This window comes from Manihot esculenta, chromosome 12, assembly GCF_001659605.2.
Source record: "Manihot esculenta cultivar AM560-2 chromosome 12, M.esculenta_v8, whole genome shotgun sequence".
In the NCBI taxonomy this organism is placed as follows: Eukaryota; Viridiplantae; Streptophyta; class Magnoliopsida; order Malpighiales; family Euphorbiaceae; genus Manihot; species Manihot esculenta.
In genome coordinates, this window is record NC_035172.2 from 9,373,310 (window position 1) to 9,381,165 (window position 7,856).

The window sequence follows — 7,856 nt, forward strand, 5'->3', positions numbered from 1 at the left end:
TCAATCAAATCTTTGCAAGAGTTAATTAAAACATGAAGAAAACTCAAAAACGACAGGGTCTCACCTCAGAAAGTGAAAGAAAAACGGCAATACTTATCCTTTCAACCGACTGAGGGCCTTTTATAGGTGGCTAGCCAGACCACCTTCGGCGGCCACACGTGAAACCGAAAGCCATGCATGTTCGACGGCCGAATGTCACCTTCGGCGGCCGAACCTGGCTTTTCTGCCTTGGTTCTTTTCTTTCAAAACCTCATTCCTTTTTAACTTTAAAACCTTAAAACATACTATATTACTTTAGAAAAAACATAACTCTTACCCTTCTAGAGGATTCCGACATCTAGGATTCCACCGGACGACAGGAATTCCGATGTCAGACTATAGCCGGGTATTACATTCTCCCCCCCTTAAGAACATTCGTCCTCGGATGTTCCTAAAACAACAAATAATCACATGGAGGAAAACTAACCTCAAAACATATATGGATACTGCTGGAGCATAGACTCCCGCGTCTCCCAGGTACACTCTTCTAGATTGTGGTTGTAATACCCGGCTAGACTCCGGTATCGGAATTCCTACCGTCCGGTGGAATTTCGGATGTCGGGAACTTCTAGAAGGGTAAAGACATGTTTTATAAAATGTTTTCATGAATTTTAATGTTTTAAAGTATGAAACTAAATGAGTTTTTGCACGAAAATAGCATTGGAGGAAAACCCAGGTTCGGCCGCCGAAAGTCAAGTTCGGCCGCCGAACATGCATGCGTTTTGGAGGCACGTTAGGCCCCTGAAAGCATGAGTTAGGGAAGTTCAGGTTCGGCCGCCGAAAGTCAAGTTCGGCCGCCGAACATTTGCATGGATGCGGAGGCACATTCGGCCCCCGAACGTGGCCTGGCCAGCCACTATATAAGGGGCACTTAGCCGAAATGGGCGAGCTTTCTCCCATTTTCGGCCACAGCAAGCTTCCAACTTTCCCTTTGCAAACCTAGTGTTCTTCCTCCAAATCCCCACCATTTTTCTTGAGTTTTAAGCTTGCATTGAAGGTTTTGAACTTTTGAAACAAGTTTTGGAGCTTTGGGAACTCAGGAGCTCATCTTCTTGGATCTCCAAGTTTAGGTCGTCTCCCTCTCGATCTTCAAGAGGTAAGAGCCGATCTTAAGCTCCTTATGTGTTTTCAATAAGTTTTATGCTAGACCGATGGGTAGAAATGCATGTTAGGTTATATGTGGAGTTATGGGTTAATCTTGATGTCTTGGACAATGTATGTTGTTTTTGTGTTTGAAGTGTTGTAGTTGGGGTATTTGATGTTTTGAGGCCCCTAGGAACTTGTATGCATGTTTTAACTGAGGTATATGCATGATTGGTGAGTTTGGAGGCAAAAATGCATTTGGGAGCCAAGTTTCTGCCCTTCGGCAGAAACCAGGTTCGGCAGCCGAAGGCACTTTCGGCCGCCGAACATGGCTGGTGAGGCAGGCCTTTCGGCTGCCGAAGTTGCCCCCGAAGGGAGACTTTCGTCTCTGTCTGGGACTTTCGGCCGCCGAAGGTGCCGCCGAACATGCATGAGTTTCGTCTCTGTCTGGGAGTTTCGGCCGCCGAAGGTGCCGCCGAACCTGCCTGACTTTCGGCTCTGGAGGGACTTTCGGCCGCCGAACCTGCCGCCGAAAGTGCCCTGTCCAGCCATTTCTTGCATGTTGTTATGTGATTGTTTCATGATGTTTTAGGGGGTTTTTGGGGAGTATATTAGAGTTATGTTTATGTATGTTTGGTCCCTCATTGGAGTCCACCTGTGTAGGTTCGGACCCGAGGAACCGAGGACCCCAGCAGTGAGCCAGCTGCTACAGAGTTTGTCAGAGCTAGCCAGAGGTGAGTGGAATAAACCTTAAGTTTTAAATAAATGAAATATGAATTTTGAGCATGATCCATGCATCATGAATGCCATGAGATATAATAGGTTGCTTGCATTAGTATTCACGAATATGTTGCATTGCATTTATGATGTAAATGTTGATGTGGATTGGTTATTGGATGATCCTTTAGTCCTCATATGATATGATTGATGTTATGGCATGTTATGGTATGGAAGTCCAGGTTGTACCCATTCTACGTCCCTGGCACGATGTAAGAGAAAGTCCAAGTTGTACCCATTCTACGTCCCTGGCACAGTTGGTTCATATGATATGTTATGATAAGGGAAAGACCGGTTGATCCATTCTACGTCCCGGCACAGTTGGACCTATGTAGAGGACTATAGGTGACAATACCATCCGAGATGTGATTTGTTGTGATGTGTTGCATTCCATGAAAGCATAAAATTTTAATATATTGTTTTATACTATTCTGCTCACTGGGCTTTGTAGCTCACCCCTCTCCCCTAACCCCAGATGTGCAGGTACAGGGTAGATCAGAAGGTTAGCCAGAGTTTTGAAGTATGTCTTATGTATGTAATAGTTAGTTTGTGGACATGACAATTGATGAAATGTAAAAATATTCAGAATGTTATGTAATGAGGTTATTGAGGATAGAGTTGTGCTTGACCATAATGTATTGTTAATCCCTTTTGTCTATACATGATCTTATGTTATGATGTTTTTGTAAACTAACTCAACACAGGCTGTTTTGGCCTTTAAGGCATGATGAGATCCCACAGAGGGACTATGTTATGTATATGTTCAGGGTATGCACAGATTGAGTTAGTTGATGACAGTACGTATGAGGAAAAGTTTTAAATTTTTATGTATGACTGTTGATCATGTATGGGATTAAACAGGTTTACAGGTTACATGTCAGGCTTGCTACGGGTCCCGGCGGCCTTAAGTCGACCCGGATCCTAGCGCCGGTAACGGTCCGATTTTCGAGGCGTTACAGAATGGTATCAGAGCCCTAGGTTCATATGGTCGGACCTAGAGTGTCGGGCTCATAGATGTTATAGAAGGTCAAGCACAATAGGAAGGTCATGTCCACTAGGATAGGATGTTGAGTCCTGTCTTGCATGATGATGTGAAATGCCATGACTTTATGCGCGTGCATTAATGATATGATATACTATGTGATGTATATGTGATGAGGGTTCATGTGTGCCCACATGAACCATATGGTGCTAATGTTTGTATGTTGTGTACTGTTTTCAGAAAACAGGATGAGAGGAACTCGTCGATCTGCACGGTTGACTGGAGTGCCACCTGAGGATGAGGGCACGAGCGCCCGTCCTCCTACATTGCCTAGGGCAATGTCTTGTAGAGCCAACAGAGAAAGAGTGTCAAGGGACCCTAGAAGGTCTTTTGATGCTAGCAGAAGGGGGACTGATAGAGGAGGAAGTTCTTCAGATGTGAGGGAGGTTATGGAAGAGGATCAGAGGAGGGATGGGAACCTGGATGTGAGCATGCAGGAAGAAGGGACAGGGGAGTCACAGGGAGGCGTTCAGGCCTCGGGGTATGGTTTTCCACCCCATTATCCACCCTTCCCACAGGGTTCAGGGTATCCGATGGGAGGTACATCGGATTACTCCAGCTTTCACCCCTACCCTACCTACATGCCTTATCCACCTTTCTATCCACCCTACACACAGTACCCAGCTTATCCACCCTCACCCTTCTATCCAAACCCGGCAAACCCCACCTCGGGGAATGCTGCACCTCCACCTCCACCACCTACAGAACCAGCAGCCCCAGTTACTCAACCTCCTAGACCTAGCTCAGTTGATGGGAGCAAGGTAAAGATGACAGACTACCTCAAGTTAGATGCTCCCAAATACAAGTCAGGGGATGACCCCTTTGAGTATCTGAGAGTGGTGAAGACGATAACTGATGAGCTAGGGGCAAGTGACAGTAGGGCCATTCAGATGGCAGGGTTCACTTTAAAGTGCAAGAAGGCACGGGAATGGTTCAAATGTTATGTGGACCCGAGACTAGACGGTATGACGTGGGAAGAATTTGCGAATGAGTTCGCTGGATGGGCTTTTCCAGACAGTTCTAGAGAACTGAAAATGATTGAGTTTGAGCAACTGAGGCAGTCAGAGCACATGAGTGTAGAGGAGTTCACGGATAAATTCTTGGAGCTATTGCCTTTTTCAGGGCAAGCTCTAGATTCAGATACGAAGAAAGCCAAGAAATATGTTATGAAGCTGCATTCCAGGTACTCCTCGTTGGTTCAGTCAGCTGAGAGAGAAAGTTTCCACACTGTGGTGGATATGGCTCGAAGAATGGAGGCAAGTGCTATAGTTGAGGGGTCAGTGAAGCAGTCAGTGACCCAGTCTTCAGGGGTTAAGACCCCAGGCAGAGGAGGACCAGGGTTCTCTTCTCAGAGTTCAGGCAAGAAGAGGTGGGATAACACCACCAGGAAGTCGAAGAAGAATAAGTTTTGGAACAAGTTGAAATCCGGTTTGGGATTCGGCGGTGGCTCGAGCTCAGGCTCAGATGGTACAGAATGTCAGAGATGTGGAAGACCGCACAGGGGAGTGTGTCGAGCTGGGACTAACACATGTTTCAGATGTGGACAGGAGGGACACATGGCTCGGGATTGTCCTAGAGCACCTTTTATGGGCCAGCCCCAGCAGACAGCTTCTGGTAGTGTGGCACAGCCAGCAGTTCCAGCCACAACTCAGGGCAGTGGCAGAGGTAGAGGGAGAGGGGCAGCCTCTTCTTCTGGTTCCCGAGGTGAAGGTCCATCAGCTCCAGCCAGGATCTTCACCATGACACAGCAGGAGGCTAACACATCCAACACCGTGGTGTCAGGTAATCTCGTCATTGGGTGTTCTGATGTGTATGCATTAATGGACCCGGGTGCATCTCATTCATTTATTGCTCCGAGAGCCGTTGAGAGGTTGGGTCTGATAGTCTCTGGGTTAGGGTGTCCCCTATGGGTCAGTGGACCCAAGTGTGACCCGTCAGTGGCAGTGTCAGTCTGCCAGTACAGTCCAGTTTTTGTTGAGGGAAGATGCCTCTCCGCCGACCTTGTGGTTCTAGATTTGACAGACTTTGACGTCATTCTAGGGATGGATTGGCTATCTACCCATGGTGCTACCTTGGACTGCAGGGACAAGGTAGTCAAGTTCAGAGATCAGGACGGGTCAGAGGTCGTCTTCAGAGGAGACAAGAGGGGTACACCTAGAGGTCTGATATCAGCTCTTCAGGCTCGTAGGTTGCTTAGGAAGGGATGTCAGGGGTACTTAGCTCATGTGAGAGAGCTAGACAGTCAGGTCAGGGAGCCAGCCTCGGTACCAGTTGTCAGAGAGTTTCAGGATGTCTTTCCTGATGAACTTCCAGGTTTACCACCTGCTAGGGAGATAGAGTTCGAGATAGAGTTGGTACCTGGAGCTAGACCGATCTCTATCCCTCCCTACAGGATGGCCCCAGCAGAGTTAAAGGAGTTAAAAGAGCAATTGCAGGAGCTGGTAGAAAAGGGTTTCATCCGACAGAGTACCTCACCTTGGGGTGCTCCGGTCTTGTTTGTGAGGAAGAAGGATGGATCCCTTAGACTTTGTATCGACTACAGGCAGTTGAACAAAGTCACTACCAAGAATAGGTACCCATTGCCAAGGATCGATGATCTATTCGACCAGCTAGCCGGAGCAGGTTGTTTCTCCAAAATAGATCTAAGATCGGGGTACCATCAGCTAAGGATAAGGGATGAGGATGTGCCGAAGACAGCCTTCAGGACCAGATATGGGCATTTTGAGTTCCTTGTAATGCCGTTCGGGTTAACCAACGCCCCTGCAGCATTCATGGATCTCATGAACAGAGTGTTTAATCAATACCTGGATCACTTTGTTATTGTCTTTATAGATGATATCTTAGTGTATTCCAGGAATGCAGAGGAGCATGCCCATCATCTGCGGTTGGTCTTGCAGACTTTGAGGGAACATGGCTTGTATGCCAAGTTCTCTAAATGTGAGTTCTGGCTGAGGAGCATTTCGTTCTTGGGGCATGTAGTGTCAGAGAATGGTATTGAGGTAGATCCCAAGAAGACAGAAACTGTGGCTAACTGGCCTAGACCCACTTCAGTGACAGAGATTAGAAGTTTCTTGGGTTTGGCAGGTTACTACAGGAGGTTCGTTCAGGACTTCTCAAAAATAGCAGCTCCTCTAACCAGACTAACCAGGAAGAGTCAGAAGTTTCTGTGGACCGACCAGTGCGAGGAGAGTTTCGAAGAGCTTAAGAAGAAGTTGACTTCAGCACCAGTGTTAGCTCTGCCATCTAGTGGAGAGGACTTTACAGTCTTTTGTGATGCGTCCCGTGTGGGACTGGGTTGTGTACTGATGTAGAATGAGAAGGTGATTGCTTATGCTTCTAGGCAGCTGAAGAAGCATGAGTTGAATTACCCCACACACGATCTTGAGATGGCAGCAGTAATCTTTGCACTCAAGATGTGGAGGCATTACCTCTATGGAGTGAAATGTGAGATCTTTACAGATCATAAGAGCCTGCAGTACATCTTGAGTCAGAGGGATTTGAATTTGAGACAGAGGAGATGGGTGGAGCTGCTGAGTGACTATGATTGCAAGATTCAGTACCATCCGGGTAAGGCGAATGTTGTGGCAGACGCCTTAAGCCGGAAATCACTCGGTAGTTTATCCCACATATCGGCAGAGAGGAGGCCAGTGGTGAAGGAGTTCTATAAGCTTATTGAGGAAGGTCTACAGATGGAGTTATCTGGTACAGGTGCCTTGGTGGCCCAGATGAGAGTGGCACCCGTGTTTCTAGAGCAGGTGGCTCAGAAACAGCATGAGGACCCGGAGTTAGTAAAGATTGCCAGGACTGTTCAGTCAGGCAATGGTAGCGAGTATAGATTCGACAGTAAGGGGATCCTCCGCTATGGGAGCAGACTATGTGTACCAGATGACATTGGGCTAAAAGGAGACATTATGAGAGAAGCTCATAATGCGAGATACAGCATTCACCCCGGAGCCACCAAGATGTATCAAGATTTGAAGAAAGTTTATTGGTGGCCAGCGATGAAGAAAGAAGTGGCACAGTTTGTGTCCGCCTGCGAAGTGTGTCAGAGGGTGAAGCTGGAACATCAGAAGCCGGCTGGAATGCTTAACCCGCTACCTATTCCAGAGTGGAAATGGGAGAATATAGCTATGGACTTCGTAGTGGGGTTACCGGCGACGTCCAACAGATTGGACTCCATATGGGTGATTGTGGACAGACTCACCAAATCTGCTCACTTCATCCCTGTCAGGAGTGGCTACTCTGTGGACAAGTTGGCGCAGGTATATGTGGATGAGATCGTCAGGTTGCATGGGGTTCCTGTTTCGATAGTGTCAGATAGAGGGCCCCAGTTCAGCTCCAGATTTTGGCGGAGTCTGCAGAATGCCATGGGTACTAGGTTGGATTTCAGTACTGCCTTCCACCCCCAGACCGACGGACAGTCAGAAAGGACCATCCAGACTATCGAGGATATGCTCAGAATGTGTGTGCTGGACTTTGGCGGTTCTTGGAGGCAGCATCTACCTTTGGTGGAGTTTGCCTACAACAACAGCCATCATGCTAGCATCGGGATGGCTCCATATGAAGCTTTATACGGGAGGAAGTGCAGGTCACCTGTTTGCTGGGAGGAAGTTGGAGAAAAGGCCTTGGCAGGGCCTGAGCTAGTAGAGATTACCAGCAGGGTGGTACCCATAATTAGAGAAAGGATCAAGACTGCTGCAAGCAGACAGAAGAGCTATGCAGACGTCCGCAGAAGACAGTTAGAGTTTCAGGAGGGGGAGTTGGTATTGCTCAAGGTGTCTCCAATGAAGGGAGTGGTTCGCTTCGGGAAGAAAGGTAAACTAGCCCCACGATACATCGGACCCTTTGAGATCTTGCAAAGGATTGGGAATGTGTCGTACAAGCTGGATTTACCTGCTTCGATGGAGAGAATCCA